Source organism: Rattus norvegicus, chromosome X, assembly GCF_021556685.1.
Source record: "Rattus norvegicus strain SHRSP/BbbUtx chromosome X, alternate assembly SHRSP_T2T, whole genome shotgun sequence".
In the NCBI taxonomy this organism is placed as follows: domain Eukaryota; kingdom Metazoa; phylum Chordata; class Mammalia; order Rodentia; family Muridae; genus Rattus; species Rattus norvegicus.
Window position 1 is genome coordinate 30,217,798 of NC_141554.1, and position 20,569 is coordinate 30,238,366.

The 20,569-nt window shown below is 40.0% G+C and overlaps 1 protein-coding gene and 1 pseudogene across 1 annotated transcript in view; both read right to left on the reverse strand.

Annotated features, from left to right (window-relative positions):
- The window catches only part of Samt1 (spermatogenesis associated multipass transmembrane protein 1), a 56,632-nt gene extending 53,772 nt beyond the window's left edge, over positions 1-2,860 (reverse strand). The window contains exon 1 of the mRNA XM_087600958.1: positions 2,766-2,860. The gene's annotated coding sequence lies outside the window, so the exon portion shown is untranslated. The remainder of the gene's footprint in view (positions 1-2,765) is intronic.
- Positions 483-2,808, reverse strand: LOC685806 (hypothetical protein; annotated as a pseudogene).
- Positions 2,861-20,569: the final 17,709 nt, after the last annotated feature.

Genomic DNA, 20,569 nt, shown 5'->3' on the forward strand with positions numbered 1-20,569 from the left:
CCAACCAATTGGACCTTCCATGGACTAAACCACTACTCAAAGACTATACATGGACTGACCCATGCCGCCAGCTGCATATGGAGCAGAGGATGTCCTTGTTGAGCACCAATGGAAGGAAAATCAATTGGTCCTTCCATGGTTGGACGCCCCCCCCCCCCAGTGTAGGGAAATTCGGGGATTCAGGAATGGAGCATTGGTGGTGAGGATAACACCCTTATAGAAGAAGGGTGATGGAGATGGGATAGGCAGCTTATGGACAAGAAATGGAAGAGGGAGTAATATTAGAAATATAAATAAAAAAAATCCAAAAAAGGTAAGGGTTATAGAATATGAATAATCTTAACCAGAACATTAGAAACATTTGATTCTTGGTATAGAAGAAATTTATCTAGAATGAGTTTAAGGCCACATCAGTTTCCTGTAGTAATGGAAACTTCTCAAGGAACATTCTCACATATGTTACAAATGCATAATTCCTAAATTCAGGCCTCGATTGGATTTGTTTTAGAACCACACTTGTCTTTCAGAAGACTCTGTAGTTTCAAATGCTTTATCTCAGAGACAAACATGAACACACCAAAGGATAACATGGTGTCTATTAGGAGGCCTACTGGTAACACTGCAGTTAAATGTTTTCTTCTTAAGGTTTCTTTCTTAACACGAAAATCAGGTGGAAATTCAAGAGTGATTTGGCCATAAAAGTCTACCATGTGGTCCCAGGTCACAGAAACAAATGTGAACATTTTGCTGACACACAAAATTATGGCAGAAATCTTGTAGCAATATATCTGCATGTCCAAGTGTGTCTTTCATGCAGCTGATTTTAGTGCCCATTGCACTGAAAGCCAGAACTACAGGCTTCATCAAAATGGCCCATACTATCAGATTCTGTGCATACAAAATTTCAGTTGAAATTTTCCATACTGTGTCAATTGGGATGTACACCAGCATCTTTGTTAGTGTTCCAGAGACATTAAGTTGTTGAGGAAAATATACTTCCCACAGTCCAAAGGACACATACTGCACAACATTGTTTTCAAATTCCCATAGGTGCCAGCATAAGCTGCTTGCAATGAGTATTTCCAACACGAAAGCTGATAAGCTACTAAGGAAGCCACTCAGCTTGTAGATGCACTCTGTCAAACTGTTAAATTTGAAGATGACATTGAATAAATATAAAGTCAAGTCATGGACACCAAAGAATTTGGCAAAACAAAATAGTCACTTTACATGTAGCACTAATATCTAATAGCATGTCACTCTTTTCACATAGTTGCATTTTAGAAGTCTAGACATTAGTGTTTAACAAACATAATACAAGTAATGGTATAAGAAGCCTGGAACTTAGGACCATGAAAGGATTACAATCTAGTCCTGGTTTGTTTTGCACAATTTCAATGTATCTGTAATGTATTAAGCTGTAAGTATATATTAACTAGGAATATTAATTCTAGGTATTAATAGTGAGAAAATAGTGTATCATATCACATGAATTGTGATGTTTTATAATCTGTGTTTTCAATGTAAAAACATAAAAATAAATGAGATTAAAAATCACAAGAATTTTCAAATATTATTTCTAAATTTCACATCAGGACTATCATATGACTATGGAGAAAAGAAGTATGAAGAAATAAAATAAAACAAAATAAAGATAATCCACGTGGTATAAGCATGCATGTCCAAGCTCCATACATAAAACATGTATAGTCTTACATATGTGTACATGCTTTGACACACAGTAATGCACACACACACACACACACACACACACACACACACACACACAAAACCACAGTCAATGACATAGGAACATAAACATGCATGCCAAAAAGAATACTAAATAGATCAAACTAACAGTGTGGAATGTTATTCTTATGCACAATTTCTGAAATGGAAAACTTTTTTAAAAATCTATACAATTTTTAAAATTAAAGCCACAGTAATAATGATTTTCAAAATCTGTAGAAAAGTGAATGCTGAAACCCTAAAAGATCCTGAATTTATTATTCAGGACTGACATCTAAAATGTCCATGGAAACCATGAGGACTTATTGATATTTCCATAATTTACCCATGGTGTAAACAAATATACAGTTTAAGGACATGAACGTTTTTTATTATTGCATATCAAATTTCCTGCTACATTTTATGTATCTCTTAGCAAAATATAAAAATTCTACATGTAATATGCACACCAATTCATTTAGATCTGTCCTGCATTTATACGTTTGAAGGTAGTAAGTGTTAATGAATATAGAAAATTATTTCTTGAGGGATGGCATAGGGTATTGAGAAAAATTACAAGGTTGCAAGTGTTTTCAGCAACCAAGTATGTGGTAAATTTCATTGATGCTCTCCATGCAAATTTTCTGAAGCACAGGATCATGTGGTTCAGAAAATTTACCTCCCAGGTACCCAATACTGGACAGTTTCTGTGACATGTGCTTCCCAATTTAGGGAAGGTAGTAACTGTACCCCTTGAAAAGTTACAACAGAAAGATAGGAATTCAGGTGATGGTTGCATCAGTAATACCCTACTCACACCGTTTTACTTGCAAACACAGATCTCTAGCAGTGGACTTCGGGAGTAGTGAGTTTTCATTACAACCAGAGACAGGTAGAAAATGCTGCTTTCCACACAAATATGATAGCCCAATTGTACCTGAATGGGCTCATGTCTCATGTCTGAATCTTACAGTGTAAATGCATGTGCTTAATACAGACCCAATTAGAAATCCCTCAAATCTAATTTACAGATTTACCTCCATGTACCAAGGGTGAGTTGTTCCATTTGAAACAATGCTGTGATGATAAATGTCTTCCAAATAACAGGAAATGTTGGTCAGAAGAGGAGCCACATAAGAGGTGAATCACCTGCAGGAAAATTCTATTAGGCAGACATTTCAACTCAGAAAAGTGTCTCACCAATCAACTCCTGACTCACACAAACCTTTACAATTCTTCCCTGAAGCCTTATACATTTCATGGAGATCAAAAAAACTGATATTCTTAAACTTCAAAATATATCCATGTAGTCATTATCACTTTTTTATAGATAAGAAAAATGAGGGGAGGGAGAGCTAAACCTTCAGAGAGGCAGACAAGCCTGGGAAACCAGAAGTGACTGCTCCCTGCACACACATCTCGGACGCCAGAGGAAAAAGCCAAAGACCATCTGGAACCCTGGTGCACTGAAGCTCCCGGAAGGGGCGGCACAGGTCTTCCTGGTTGCTGCCGCTGCAGAGAGCCCGTGGGGAGCACCCCACGAGCGAACCTGAGCCTCGGGACCACAGGTAAGACCAAATTTTCTGCTGCAAGAAAGCTGCCTGGTGAGCTTGGGACACAGGAAAGCAGAATTTCTCTAGGACCCGGCAAGTTCTGTGTTTACCGGAAGTCCCACACCCGTGGATCCCGGCCCACAGCAGCTCTCTGCTCCCAGACCCGGTGAGAGAGAGACCCAACCGCCTGGTCAGGTGGGCACTCCTGAGGCTGCAGAGCGGAAGAGACCACCAACTCTGCTCACCCCTGCCCACATCCCTGGCCCAAGAGGAAACTGTATAAGGCCTCTGGGCTCCCGTGGGGAAGGGCCCAGGAGCGGCAGGACCCCTGTGCCTGAGACACCGCCGGAACCTGAAAGAAACAGACCGGATAAACAGTTCTCTGCACCCAAATCCCGTGGGAGGGAGAGCTAAACCTTCAGAGAGGCAGACAAGCCTGGGAAACCAGAAGTGACTGCTCCCTGCACACACATCTCGGACGCCAGAGGAAAAAGCCAAAGACCATCTGGAACCCTGGTGCACTGAAGCTCCCGGAAGGGGCGGCACAGGTCTTCCTGGTTGCTGCCGCTGCAGAGAGCCCGTGGGCAGCACCCCACTAGCGAACCTGAGCCTCGGGACCACAGGTAAGACCAAATTTTCTGCTGCAAAAAAGCTGCCTGGTGAACTCAAGACACAGGCCCACAGGAACAGCTGAAGACCTGTAGAGAGGAAAAACTACACGCCAGAAAGCAGAACACTCTGTCCCCATAACTGACTGAAAGAGAGGAAAACAGGTCTACAGCACTCCTGTCACACAGGCTTATAGGACAGTCTAGCCACTGTCAGAAATAGCAGAACAAAGTAACACTGGAGATAATCTGATGGCGAGAGGCAAGCGCAGGAACCCAAGCAACAGAAACCAAGACTACATGCCACCATCGGAGCCCAATTCTCCCACCAAAACAAACATGGAATATCCAAACACACCAGAAAAGCAAGATCTAGTTACAAAATCATATTTGATCATGATGCTGGAGGACTTCAAGAAAGACATGAACACACTTAGGGAAGCACAGGAAAACATTAATAAACAAGTAAAAGCCTACAGAGAGGAATCGCAAATATCCCTGAAAGAATTCCAGGAAAACACAATCAAACAGTTGAAGGAATTAAAAATGGAAATAGAAGCAATCAAGAAAGAACACATGGAAACAACCCTGGATATAGAAAACCAAAAGAAGAGACAAGGAGCTGTAGATACAAGCCTCACCAACAGAATTCAAGAGATGGAAGAGAGAATCTCAGGAGCAGAAGATTCCATAGAAATCATTGACTCAACTGTCAAAGATAATGTAAAGCGGAAAAAGCTACTGGTCCAAAACATACAGGAAATCCAGGACTCAATGAGAAGATCAAACCTAAGGATAATAGGTATAGAAGAGAGTGAAGACTCCCAGCTCAAAGGACCAGTAAATATCTTCAACAAAATCATAGAAGAAAACTTCCCTAACCTAAAAAAAGAGATACCCATAGACATACAAGAAGCCTACAGAACTCCAAATAGATTGGACCAGAAAAGAAACACCTCCCGTCACATAATTGTCAAAACACCAAACGCACAAAATAAAGAAAGAATATTAAAAGCAGTAAGGGAAAAAGGTCAAGTAACATATAAAGGGAGACCTATCAGAATCACACCAGACTTCTCGCCAGAAACTATGAAGGCCAGAAGATCCTGGACTGATGTCATACAGACCCTAAGAGAACACAAATGCCAGCCCAGGTTAATGTATCCAGCAAAACTCTCAATTAACATTGATGGAGAAACCAAGATATTCCATGACAAAACCAAATTTACACAATATCTTTCTACAAATCCAGCACTACAAAGGATAATAAATGGTAAAGCCCAACATAAGGAGGCAAGCTATACCCTAGAAGAAGCAAGAAACTAATCGTCTTGGCAACAAAACAAAGAGAATGAAAGCACACAAACATAACCTCACATCCAAATATGAATATAAAGGGAAGCAATAATCACTATTCCTTAATATCTCTCAATATCAATGGCCTCAACTCCCCAATAAAAAGACATACATTAACAAACTGGATACGCAATGAGGACCCTGCATTCTGCTGCCTACAGGAAACACACCTCAGAGACAAAGACAGACACTACCTCAGAGTGAAAGGCTGGAAAACAACTTTCCAAGCAAATGGTCAGAAGAAGCAAGCTGGAGTAGCCATTCTAATATCAAATAAAATCAATTTCCAACTAAAAGTCATCAAAAAAGATAAGGAAGGACACTTCATATTCATCAAAGGAAAAATCCACCAAGATGAACTCTCAATCCTAAATATCTATGCCCCAAATACAAGGGCACCTACATACGTAAAAGAAACCTTACTAAAGCTCAAAACACACATTGCACCTCACACAATAATAGTGGGAGACTTCAACACCCCACTCTCATCAATGGACAGATCATGGAAACAGAAATTAAACAGTGATGTCGACAGACTAAGAGAAGTCATGAGCCAAATGGACTTAACGGATATTTATAGAACATTCTATCCTAAAGCAAAATGATATACCTTCTTCTCAGCTCCTCATGGTACTTTCTCCAAAATTGACCATATAATTGGTCAAAAAACGGGCCTCAACAGGTACAGAAAGATAGAAATAATCCCATGCGTGCTATCGGACCACCACGGCCTAAAACTGGTCTTCAATAACAATAAGGGAAGAATGCCCACATATACGTGGAAATTGAAACTCAATGGTAACCTGGTCAAGGAAGAAATAAAGAAATTAAAAACTTTTTAGAATTTAATGAAAATGAAGATACAACATACCCAAACTTATGGGACACAATGAAAGCTGTGCTAAGAGGAAAACTCATAGCGCTGAGTGCCTGCAGAAAGAAACAGGAAAGAGCATATGTCAGCAGCTTGACAGCACACCTAAAAGCTCTAGAACAAAAAGAAGCAAATACACCCAGGAGGAGTAGAAGGCAGGAAATAATCAAACTCAGAGCTGAAATCAACCAAGGAGAAACAAAAAGGACCATAGAAAGAATCAACAGAACCAAAAGTTGGTTCTTTGAGAAAATCAACAAGATAGATAAACCCTTAGCCAGACTAACGAGAGGACACAGAGAGTGCGTCCAAATTAACAAAATTAGAAATGAAAAGGGAGACATAACTACAGATTCAGAGGAAATTCAAAAAATCATCAGATCTTACTATAAAAACCTATATTCAACAAAATTTGAAAATCTTCAGGAAATGGACAATTTCCTAGACAGATACCAGGTATCGAAGTTAAATCAGGAACAGATAAACCAGTTAAACAACCCCATAACTCCTAAGGAAATAGAAGCACTCATTAAAGGTCTTCCAACCAAAAAGAGGCCAGGTCCAGACGGGTTTAGTGCAGAATTCTATCAAACCTTCATAGAAGACCTCATACCAATATTATCCAAACTATTCCACAAAATTGAAACAGATGGAGCACTACCGAATTCCTTCTACGAAGCCACAATTACTCTTATACCTAAACCACACAAAGACACAACAAAGAAAGAGAACTTCAGACCAATTTCCCTTATGAATATCGACGCAAAAATACTCAATAAAATTCTGGCAAACCGAATTCAAGAGCACATCAAAACAATCATCCACCATGATCAAGTAGGCTTCATCCCAGGCATGCCGGGATGGTTTAATATACGGAAAACCATCAACGTGATCCATCATATAAACAAACTGAAAGAACAAAACCACATGATCATTTCATTAGATGCTGAGAAAGCATTTGACAAAATTCAACACCCCTTCATGATAAAAGTCCTGGAAAGAATAGGAATTCAAGGCCCATACCTAAACATAGTAAAAGCCATATACAGCAAACCAGTTGCTAACATTAAACTAAATGGAGAGAAACTCGAAGCAATCCCACTAAAATCAGGGACTAGACAAGGCTGCCCACTCTCTCCCTACTTATTCAATATAGTTCTTGAAATTCTAGCCAGAGCAATCAGACAACAAAAGGAGATCAAGGGGATACAGATCGGAAAAGAAGAAGTCAAAATATCACTATTTGCAGATGACATGATAGTATATTTAAGTGATCCCAAGAGTTCCACCAGAGAACTACTAAAGCTGATAAACAACTTCAGCAAATCTGCTGGGTATAAAATTAACTCAAATAAATCAGTTGCCTTCCTCTATACAAAAGAGAAACAAGCCGAGAAAGAAATTAGGGAAACGACACCCTTCATAATAGACCCAAATAATATAAAGTACCTCGGTGTGACTTTAACCAAGCAAGTAAAAGATCTGTACAATAAGAACTTCAAGACACTGAGGAAAGAAATTGAAGAAGACCTCAGAAGATGGAAAGATCTCCCATGCTCATGGATTGGCAGGATTAATATAGTAAAATGGCCATTTTACCAAAAGCAATCTACAGATTCAATGCAATCCCCATCAAAATTCCAATCCAATTCTTCAAAGAGTTAGACAGAACAATTTGCAAATTCATCTGGAATAACAAAAAACCCAGGATAGCTAAAGCTATCCTCAACAATAAAAGGACTTCAGGGGGAATCACTATCCCTGAACTCAAGCAGTATTACAGAGCAATAGTGATAAAAACTGCATGGTATTGGTACAGAGACAGACAGATAGACCAATGGAATAGAATTGAAGACCCAGAAATGAACCCACACACCTATGGTCACTTGATTTTTGACAAAGGAGCCAAAACCATCCAATGGAAAAAAGATAGCATTTTCAGCAAATGGTGCTGGTTCAACTGGAGGTCAACATGTAGAAGAATGCAGATCGATCCATGCTTATCACCCTGTACAAAGCTTAAGTCCAAGTGGATCAAGGACCTCCACATCAAACCAGACACACTCAAACTAATAGAAGAAAAACTAGGGAAGCATCTGGAACACATGGGCACTGGAAAAAATTTCCTGAACAAAACACCAATGGCTTATGCTCTAAGATCAAGAATCGACAAATGGGATCTCATAAAACTGCAAAGCTTCTGTAAGGCAAAGGACACGGTGGTTAGGACAAAACGGCAACCAACAGATTGGGAAAAGATCTTTACCAATCCTACAACAGATAGAGGCCTTATATCCAAAATATACAAAGAACTCAAGAAGTTAGACCGCAGGGAAACAAATAACCCTATTAAAAAATGGGGTTCAGAGCTAAACAAAGAATTCACAGCTGAGGAATGCCGAATGGCTGAGAAACACCTAAAGAAATGTTCAACATCTTTAGTCATAAGGGAAATGCAAATCAAAACAACCCTGAGATTTCACTTCACACCAGTTAGAATGGCTAAGATCAAAAACTCAGGTGACAGCAGATGCTGGCGAGGATGCGGAGAAAGAGGAACACTCCTCCATTGTTGGTGGGATTGCAGACTGGTAAAACCATTCTGGAAATCAGTCTGGAGGTTCCTCAGAAAATTGGACATTGAACTGCCTGAGGATCCAGCTATACCTCTCTTGGGCATATACCCAAAAGATGCCTCAACATATAAAAGAGACACGTGCTCCACTATGTTCATCGCAGCCTTATTTATAATAGCCAGAAAATGGAAAGAACCGAGATGCCCTTCAACAGAGGAATGGATACAGAAAATGTGGTACATCTACACAATGGAATATTACTCAGCTATCAAAAACAACGAGTCTATGAAATTCGTAGGCAAATGGTTGGAACTGGAAAATATCATCCTGAGTGAGCTAACCCAATCACAGAAAGACATACATGGTATGCACTCATTGATAAGTGGCTATTAGCCCAAATGCTTGAATTACCCTTGATCCCTAGAACAAACGAAACTCAAGACGGATGATCAAAATGTGAATGCTTCACTCCTTCTTTAAATGAGGAAAAAGAATACCCTTGGCTGGGAAGGGAGAGGCAAAGATTAAAACAGAGACTGAAGGAACACCCATTCAGAGCCTGCCCCACAGGTGGCCCATACATATACAGCCACCCAATTGGACAAGATGGATGAAGCAAAGAAGTGCAGACCGACAGGAGCCGGATGTAGATCGCTCCTGAGAGACACAGCCAGAATACAGCAAATACAGAGGCGAATGCCAGCAGCAAACCACTGAGCTGAGAATAGGTCCCCCGTTGAAGGAATCAGAGAAAGAACTGGAAGAGCTTGAAGGGGCTCGAGACCCCAAAAGTACAACAATGTCAAGCAACCAGAGCTTCCAGGGACTAAGCCACTACCTAAAGACTATATATGGACTGACCCTGGACTCTGACCCCATAGGTAGCAATGAATATCCTAGTAAGAGCACCAGTGGAAGGGGAAGCCCTGGGTCCTGCTAAGACTGAACCCCCAGTGAACTAGACTATGGGGGGAGGGCGGCAATGGGGGGAGGGTTGGGAGGGGAACACCCATAAGGAAGGGGAGGGGGGAGGGGGATTTGCCCGGAAACCGGGAAAGGGAATAACACTTGAAATGTATATAAGAAATACTCAAGTTAATAAAAAACAAACAAAAAAAAAAAAGAGCTACAACCAACTAATGGCTGCTAAGAGATGGAGAATCAGTTTTTCTCCAGGGATGAGCCCACCACTCCAGTTCCAAGTGATCAACCCTACACACAATACTGTATATTCTCAGCAGGTTGTATTTACATGCATGTGTATGTGCATGTATGTGTAACAGTAACAAAGAAGAGGACAGGAAGGTGAGAAGCTATAGAGGGACGTAGGAGGAGTGGAACAGAGAATGCAAGATGCACATAATGTAAATGCAGTACTCATATACAACATTTTCCAGAAAACATTACATGCAAAAATAATAATGATGGTCAGACATTAGCAATTTCTACTGCTTTGATGGGGCTCTGATTAGGTGTGATTAAACTGTTAACTTTGTCCTGAACTAAGTTTAGATGGTTTTATTTGTAGATATTAGTACCACCGTAGCCACATAGCACATGTATTTGACTGTGTGTTTTGTAAGTACTGTTACTGAGAATGAAATGAAGATTGGCATTGGACACTCATGGGATAATTTGTAAATGATGGATGAAGGTCCATTTCAGTTTCTCAAGATTGATAGTAGTGTGAGATATCTACAATATAACTTTCTGAGAGAAGTTTCCCTGGCCAGAGGTATAGCTCAGTGGTCAAGAACATGCATAAACAGACCTCCAGAGGTATTAAGAATAGCCAGCCTCCAGAGCTCCCAGGGCCTAAACCACCAACCAATGTGTATACATGGAGGGACCCATGGCTCCAGCTGCATATGTAGCAGAGATTGGCATTGTCTGACATCAATAGGAAGAGAAGCCCTTGGTCCTATGAAGGCTCATTTCCTCAGTGTAGGGGAATGCCAGGGTGGTGAGATGAGAGTGGGTGGGTGGGTAGGTGAGGAAGCATCTTCATAGAAGCAAGGGGAAGGGGGAGGCCTGAGGGGGAACCGGAAAAGGGGATAATATTGGACATGTAACTACATAAACTATCCAATAAAAAGAAAGAATAGCCAAAAAAAAAAAAAAAAGAAAAATGAGAGGTTAATTATCAATGCACAACCACAGGAATCTATACATGTCAACTGGTGAGCACAAGCTGAAGAGCCCTCTTACACAACAGGGTTTCCTGACAGTTAATATTCCAACATTTACATACATGGAAATGCTAGTAACAAGCTGCTAAACCTTATCTCAGTGGCTGACTCAGCCTTATTAGTCTTGTGAAATGAAAGTTAATACTAATGACTACGTAAAATATCAAATACTTGCCTCTTTCTTTCTTTGAAGTGCAAGTGTTAGTGACTGGCCAGTGTAAGAGAGTGATTTTAAAATTCTTGTTTCCATAACTACTAGAGTTGAATGACTCATTATGAGCAATGACTCAGAATCAAGGCATAGTATTAAAGGGCTAGAGAGTCTAATGTCCTTCTCATATGTGAGAAAGTTTTGGGAAATGATTTACTTCTTATTTCATTTAGAAGGATGACTCAAAGAATCCTCATAGATTGATTAAAGTTTTCCTTTCGATATTTTCAAGATCATTCCTTACCTGCATACTCATCCAACTGCCTATTTATTTGCTAGTGGCCCCCACACCATAAAAAGGCCTTGAAATCTAGTTAATTTTAGTAGAAAAAAAAACATGAAATCCATAGCAACACAAAATAAAGTCTAACAAGATATTAATAAGAGCTGTCATAACCCCCTGTTATGTTGCTTGTCCTAGACAGCAGTAGATGTACCCAGTGATATTTCTTTGGTAAAAATGACTTTCTTTTTCAAGCAGGGATTTGATACAAATAAATTCCTGGATAGTAGTGATTCTTTGTGTTCTTTACTTTATGACAGTACTGGTATTGTCTGATATAAACTTGTGTTCACAATATTACATTCTTCTGGATCATAGGAAATGGCATAATGAACAGATGTCATTTAGGACTACATACCTCAATATTTCTCACACTGTATTGTTTAATTGTTGGTATGTTTATTAATTATCATCTACATCAAGCAAAAGCGTTTATGATATGTGTTGAATAAGGCCATGAATTATGTGTAAATAAGGTTTACAATAAAAATTATCTTATTTCGGTATTCCTTGGTTAGAACTTTAGGATTAGGTTTCCAATATGGCAATGACTTATCTAATATCAGGAGCCTGTCCACTTAGGCAGTGACACTTATGGGTTCTACTTCTTGAATTGGACATTGCTGGAGTCCAGGAATTATGTGTGTGTTATTCCCATAACCTTTGTAGAACTTACAGAAGTATACCTTTCACAAAGGTCACTGTATTTCTAAGGACATTCAGCTATGGGGTTTTGCTGGTTAAATTTCTCTTGAAGTAACTATAACTGTATCTTAACGTATCATGATCACTGGTAAGTAAAGGTGCAAATGAGTCTAACTAAATATAATAAGCTATTTCAGAGAGTTCTCCAGAAAGCATAACAAATCAAAATGCAGAATCTTGCTTCCAGTCTCAATGGACCTATCTAAAACTGTACTTGCATTTAAGGCTCAGAAAATACTGTGAAGGTGGAGTGGAAAGTTTGTAACCACTAGAGTATCCTGGAGTTACTTGTCAGACTGTATCCCTTATTTATATGAGCCAACCCACCAATAAAATCTCACAATCATTACTGCTTGAATATAAGATACAGAAGAATGATACCAAGGGGCATTTCAAACTGAGAGGAAACAAAATCAAGAGGCCTCAACGTATAAATCATAATATAGGAAACTCAGAAAAGCTAAAATTCAAAAGGTGGTATTATTCAAGAAAAGGAATGCAGTTTCAAATGATAAGCCTTGAAAACATTTACAGAACTGGCATTCATTACAAGGACTAAATAGTAATGTGTGTGTGTGTGTGTGTGTGTGTGTGTGTGTGTGTGTGTGTGTGTGTGTGTGTGAGAGAGAGAGAGAGAGAGAGAGAAAGAAAGAGAGAGAGAGAGAGAGAGAGTTTGTGTGTATTGCAAGGGGTGTGCACATCCATATGTAGGCACACAACAACTTTTAACATAATACTGGGCATTTGTCTGAAAAAAGAAATAAGCACTATCAAAGTATTTGTTAGAGGAAGAAAGTATAATTATGGCTACACCAGACTTTGTTTGGGACTTCTGATATGCCCAAGCCTGACTGTGACAACTTTATATATTTTATATTCATAAGCTCACTGGCCTTGCCTTGTAATCTCCCATGAACAGTTCAAGGTTGGCTGTTGTCATGTCACTCTGCAACAATTTTTCATTTTACTTTCTACAGGAAAAAAGAACACCTATATAAGGCCTAGTCTTCCATATCAAGGACTAAATGCACTCAGCTTTTACTGGTGAAATTTCTACTTTCTTAGCCACAATATATATCTTCTCATTTCCCCTCCTACATACTATAGTAGTGTTAACTCCCTTTTAACATAGATATATCAGAACAAAATAACCTTTTATAATTACCAGTGTATAAGTCTTTGATCTGAATGCTTAGATGAAAAATGGCATTTCCTTGTGCTACTATCCTGGAGAATGTGTACCATGACCATCAACATACTTATAGTTCTAACTTAGGTCATACAACTCCTGGACCAGCTTTTTGAAGTCAGGTCACACACAAACAAGTACACTGGCACCATGTCATTTGTGGGTGGTCTTGATAAAAATTCACAGTTTCTACAAAAATTTGGCTTACTGATGATGGAAACTCATTCTCCATCTTCAACCCCTATTTCTTAAATGTCTAGCTATATATGACCAGAATGCATAAGATTTTAACATTTTTTATGTCCCAAGACTTTTCCACTCACACATCCACATAGTCCATAGCTTAACCCATGTGCATAGATTTACTGTCCTGATATTCTCTGTTCAATACTTATTGAACATTTTAATACTTATTGAATTTTGTTATTTTGTTATTCCCAAGTGTAATTCTGAATAAAAACATCACTTGCCATATTTGCCCTGGGAGTTCAAAGAATTTAACTAGGACTTAATCCACACTCCAAGAGCTAGCTCACTATACTAAAGTTTCAAAGAAACCCTATCCATGTTTAGCTAGACAGTATCCTGGTTTCACCTATTTACTACCTAATAATTTTATTCTATATCCTTATATCTGTACTCCCAGTCTTATTCCTCTGGACTATGATACTAAAACAGTTTTTATGATGTTTTTCCAAAGAAAACATTTCACAGCTTTTCTATTCTTTATATTGTAGTTTTGCTAACAACAATACCCTAACATTATTTTTCTGTGGAGCTTTCCAAATACTTGGTGCCCATACTGTCCCCACATTCCCTGGCCTGTTCTATGGTTATGAACATACTTCAATGTCTTGTTCCTGCGAATTACCTGAGGAAAACTATGGGGTTGTGAAAGGCATTCTAGTTCCTGGTTGAACTGAGTCTTGAAACCCTGGTGACATTAAAAGGGAATGGTAGGCATTTCTCATGAATCCCAGGAAACCAGGCCTATTCACTAGCTGCAGAACTCCATAGATTTATGGCCATCAGTCAGGTAAGGGCAATGCCCCAAGCCCCTCCACAGGTACAGGATGTGATGATATGTCACATAAGCTCAAGGCAGATCTCGATTATAATGATGTACCTAAAGTCCTAGATGCTTAGCCAATGAAATTTCCTTCCAAGACACCCCTTGATGTAAAAGGTATATAATTTCAGTCTCACCTTGAGAAGTGGTGTACGGGTTTACTGGGCCAACTTCAGCCATGATAATAAATGTCTTAAAATAATGGACTGCCTCTTTTCATTGGGATCAGTGGTAGGGAGCCACAGAGAAGAGCTTTGCCTACAGAGCTGCTTTCTAATCTCTTCTAGAAGGCTTCCCTATGCTCGCAGCTGAGGCTGAAACCAAGACAAACCTGCAGCCCACCACCATGAAGTCAAGGACTATCCTAGTGGAACTAGTCAGAAGATATCACACTTCCCCCTCAGCCCTGGGCTAGATCCAGGTTGCAAGGCCTCACTATAGTCTTGGTTCTTCTGTGACATTCCAATGGTACCCAGATGCCCAAGATCCTGAGAACCTGACCACCTCAGACTTCTTGCAGGCTTACGACTTTTGATATAGTTCCAGGTATATCCCTGCACCTCATACTGCACTTCCCCACACCTTAAGCAATATTCTGGGACTTCCCTAAGGTCTAACACGCTACCTGGTGGCAGAGTGCAGTAAGCATGGTCAACTTCCCACCTCCCACCTCCCTGATCTACCAAGGCCTGTGTCAGAGTGGACACGGGACCCACCATAACCCTACAGAAAACACATATTTCTCATTTACAAAGATCAATTAATATTTGTATGCACAGAGAATATTAACAATGCCTACTGAAGCACCACTGAACTCAATTTTCAACTGTATACACATAGTCATACATTAATTCAAACACACACACAAAAACACACAAACACAGATATACACACACACACACTTCTCTAGAATGTCTGATATTGGAGACACAATTAATATATCATTTTTATTTTTTATTTTATTTCCAAAGAACTTTGACACTTTTGCTGCTACCACAGTCAAGTTCAGATTTAGCTATTTGATCTAATTCTCACACTGTTTTATGTTCCTGGAATCAATCCTGCCTGGGCTATCTCAACATTCTCAGTTTGATTTCTGGATATGTAGCTGTCATGACCTCTTTGGCATAATCTCCTGAACGTTATAGTGAGTGTCACCTCAGAACTCCCAAGCCAAGTTACTGGTTCTGCACCTTGGAGCCATTTTGTTTAATTTTTATTTTTTCAACCAAATTTCCATATACTATATAGGGAAACATTATTGACATCCAAATTTCCACAACCAAATACCTAGCTTCTCCCTTATAATTCCATAGCTGGATACCCCATGAAAATGATTCTATAATGTGGACATATGTACTAGCCTCACTATTGAGGAGGTGATCAGGTATCAAATATGATCGTGAAATTCCTCTAACCTGAGTTTCCAAAGAGAGCCATCCCTACATTCTCCAATTTAGCCTTCCTGATGAGACAACTCTTGCACCATCACTCCCTGTCACTACTTAAACAAATCATGCCTATAGCATCACTACAAACTCAGTTACTAACTCTAGGGGAAAGCTTAGGTACTAAATTGAATGATAATGCTCACAAATTCATTTCTTAGTAGAGTTAGGGAAATTGTCCCTTGTCTTTCAATGGTGACACTTCTCTTTATCCAGGTTCCCCCACTATATAATCCAAATACTGAGAATATTCCAAGGCAAACACACTCTGAAACATACCTCTCCAAACTAATATTGTTTAAAGATTCAGTTCAAGAGATGGAAGGTTAGAAAGAACCTCACTGATCCTGGCCCAAAGCTCACCTAACACCATCTGGGACCCGGGTGAACGGGGGCCCCAGGAAAAGGCTGTGCAGGCCCTCCTGGTTGCCACCTGTAGAGGGCCGCAATAACATTCGCCACCACTAGATGGTGCTGGCTTGACTGCGCCCCACGTGGAAGGCCAGGATAGCCTCCACCATTACAAGATGGCGCCAGCCTTCGCCGCACCAGCCGGCTCCCTTTCAGGAAGTTAACTGTGCGCAAGTGCAAGAGTGCCTTCGTGCCAGGTCTTTGCCCACTCTGGGGTGTGCCTTATGAGATCATGGGTAAACAACCAATCAGGTGTGGGTGCGCCGCACTAGGGTGTTTATAAGCGCGCCATGTTGGCACGGCGGGCGCTTCCTCTTCTAAGATTAATAAAGTTGGTCACAGTAAGAATTTCTATGTACCCGCGTGCTTCCTGCCGGCGGGAAGTCGCGCGCGGGACATTTGGTGCCGAGAACCCGGGACAAAAAAGCCACATCATCGCCGGCGCTACGAGAAGCCTCCATTTCACGGAAGAAATTCAGAAGCTGTGGAATGCGGGTAAGACTCTGAGAGACTATGTTTAGCCTTGACCTGTTCCAGCTCAGTACCCTGCCGGACGCAGCAGGAGCCGCTATGGTTGCTCTAGCAGCCCTCGGGTTGTTTCTATTGACCTTTGAGTTTCTAGTTACCGCCAAACGGCGTCAGAGGTTGCGTGGGAACTGCCCAGCTGTAACAGCAAAGCAGTGAGTGTTGGGGGAAGGGCGAAGCGAGTCAGAAACAGAGGTTAGTGAAAAGTTGCAACAAGAAAAGGATTCTGATCGATCTCAAGCACCAGGCCCCTCTGCGGTCTTACCACCGCCAGAGGCGAAAGATTGGGGAAAGAACAGCCCAGGTGAGGAGAAGGGAGGAGATAAAAGGAACACAACATTTTGGGAGAAAAATTTTGTCTTTGTGCCTGTAAGAAGTGTGCTTAAGCTCCGGCTTTGCAGAGTCATACTGATTAGGCTTGATAGAGGCAGACCGCCTGAAAATTTATTCAGGAGAATCAAACAAAAGGACATCTCAGTGCCCGTGCACAGCCTGATGGAGTTAATGTAATTGGGTTGTGAGTAAATATATTCAGGGCTGTGTTTCACTTCCATACCATTGGCAAATGTCAGTCGTTCTGCTCAGATAATATATCTCAGTATCTTACAGGAATTGGGTTTCAACACGCTGGTGGACTAGTCCAGGAATTGAGACAATCCATCGCCCATATCGACTCCACTCGAGTGGATAGTCGCGGTGAACACCATCTGGTTTTTTCCCTCTTTGTCTATTGTTTGTCTCTGGTGCACCAGGATGTCCCCATGTCTGTCAGTGTATGTCTGTGGTTTTTATTTCTCGTTGTTTAAATGTTTTATGTTTCATGTTCAAAAGAAAAAATGGTAAAAACTTTATCTGCCAGTCGTTCACACCTTGACTTGGTTTTAACTTGTTTCAAAAGGGAACAAATGAATAAGAAACAGTTTCAATCAGGTCTTTGGACCCCTGTGCCTGGAGCCAGGTGTCTAGATTAGCTGGAGAAGCTGCCCAGAGGCTAAGCGTCTACACGAGCTGATCTTAAAGGCACCAACAGCTTCTCAGCTTCTTCGATACAAGAGTTGATAGCTGTTTCTCTTAGAGAGGTCCCTGACTTATTATTTGACTCAACAGGTGACAAGGTGCTTCTCTTAAAATCATAGCTAAAAAGGTAAAAATGGTGTTTGGTCTAAATATTAAAGATATGTGTAGCCACTTCAATTTTGTTTCTCATTGGTTTTAAATGTATAAATATGCTCTACTTGCCTTGGTTATGGACTATTGGCTTTCAAGTTATTGGATATGGTTAAAAGGGTATAATATTGGTAACAGAAAGTTGACATAAAGCTGGTAATCTGGATGGAGTCATTCTAGATAGCATGGGACATGGGCCAACCTAGGGAAACAGGTCTAAATTGAAATAATATTTTTATGGAATTATTATCCTGGAAACCAGGCTTCTAAAAGAATTTAGGACATTGTCTCTTTGTTGAGGTATTGGAGACCACACCGTCGTGCGTTCATATATAAGAATTGGCAGTCAAACTTTGTATCTGTATTTTAATGCTAATTCCACTGCCCCAAGAACAGTTGCCTAGCAAGTTTTGCTCTCCAAAGTTGTGGTTTGCCCTAAAGCTATTGGTATTTTTATGCTAATTTCCACTGCCCTAAGGACAGCTGCCTAGTCACATACTCAGAACTCAGGTGACCTTGTGGCTGTGTTCTGGTGTTACAAAGAGAACTTAAAGATTGTGATTTAGGATTGCCAGTGTTACATTGACTAACTCAAACTTATTTTTAATTAAGGAAAAATCATACAGGTAGAGATTGTTACAAGATTTATGAAGGATTGATGAGGTTTTGGAACTTGTGAGAACATTACAGCCAGTTTACTTACTCCAACTGCCATTTCAGGATAGATTTAGAGGATTGCTAACAGCCTTATATTAGGTAATTTTGTTGCTTCTTCAGTGTAAAAAGTTAGAACTTAAGTCTTTCAATGTATATGGAAATTTTTACTACAAACCTTTGCTCTCAAAATGAGCTTTGATATTTGGGGAGTAGCTGTTACACTACGCCAGATAAGAATATTTGAAGCTAATTTTAAGCTTCTAAGGATATGTTAATTGGCTAAGTACCTCACCCTACCAGAGGACTTAGGTCTTTCTTATGCACATTAGAGATAAAGCTTCAGCTGTGTTAGTACAGAGTTGTGGACTAGAGTCATAGAAGTATTTTGAAAAGAAACCTGGTAAAAGATATCTTATTCCAAACAACAGTTAATTGGTTATTACAAAATACTGATATTTGGCCTACTACATATATAAATTTTTCAGACGAAATTGATAATTTTACTCTTTACATGCTTTTGTACTTCCTGTATATTTGTGCATACAACCCATAGGAAATGCGCTTACTGTATTTATAGGTGGTTCATCTAATGAAAAGGCTACAGGTATGATTGGATCACTTGTTTATTCTCTTGAGTTTCTATTGCTTCAACACAGATTATTAGATTCTGTAGTTTAGCCACTGTTTTTAAATCAAACTTTCAATTCACAATGTGTGGCTTGTGGTTTACAATTGATTTCAATTACTTAATGTTTTATTAGAGACAGGTTTTCTACTTAAAATCAGTGAGTGATTTCAGTGTAAATTGTCTGACAACTCACTGTCCTTTCAGTGCTCTGGCTCAGACAACTAAACAAAACCATAGACCCAGCTCTTTAAAAATGGTAATGGAGTTGATGACACACCCTCACGAAAAGAGGAAGACTCCATTTGCTTACTTTCAACTCCCAGCCTCACCCTGCCAGCTCAGGGATTTCTAGTAAGACTGAATCTAGACGATATTTACAAGATTCAACATTTCTAATTAATGCTTATGTTTAGGAAAATAAAGTTTGTGAGGTGCTAGAGAAATGGCTTAGTGGTTAAGAGCACTAAATACTGTTCCTTTATAGGATATTTAAGAACTCAAACTGGATTGCCTGGGCTCTTTAGCAAGGGAGGACAAGATACCAGATAGATTATAGGCCTTACATAGGAAAAATTAGTCAAAAAATCTCATTCTTTATATATCCAAAACATTAATGCTGGAGACAATAATTTGGTATACAAGTCAATTTATAAATACAAGTGCTCAGTGTCCTCAATTTAATCCTCGAGGACTTACCTTAATAAATAATATCTTTACTATATCTTAATAAATAAAAAGGGGGAGTTATCCCTGTATGCTAAATAATGCTCCTTTTATTTCAATTTTAAAATTTTGGATGCCAAAGTGTATGGCACCCTACAACTAGGCATACTTCTGCCTCGGTGAAATAGAGAGATCCACTTATTGACATGATCCTGTCCAGATATTTTATATGGGGAAGAGGGAATGTTTGTGTTTTTTCTACAGGATGCTACAAGAGTGTGCCAGCTGCCTGAGTGGTTGCTGAGACTTGCTGATCCTGGTTGCATAAAGATTCAGCTCTCCTGGTTCGGGTCCCTGGAGTCATCCCTCTGCTCTAAGAGGAAGATGAAAGATTCCCCTTCATCCTTTGTCATCACAGAGATTTTGCCGTTGCTGCAGTCAGTGTTACTGCTGCGTGTGTCCCGTCCCACTATGGCCTGCTCTCTGACCCTCTGTACACTGCTGCTTGCTGGAGGGGACTGGACTCCAGCCGTTGCTGCTCCCCCTTCATTTTCCCTGGTGACTCTTGCTGCCTTAACTGGCCATTTTACAGACTGTAGCTTTACAGGAATGCTACCTGCGTAAAGCTACAGTGGACTGGGGAACTCTGTCCTGGTTATACAGATCTCAGAAATGGTTCCATTTTCTGCTGGTTGTTCCAGAGAAAAATGACTGATCCTGAACTGTCCT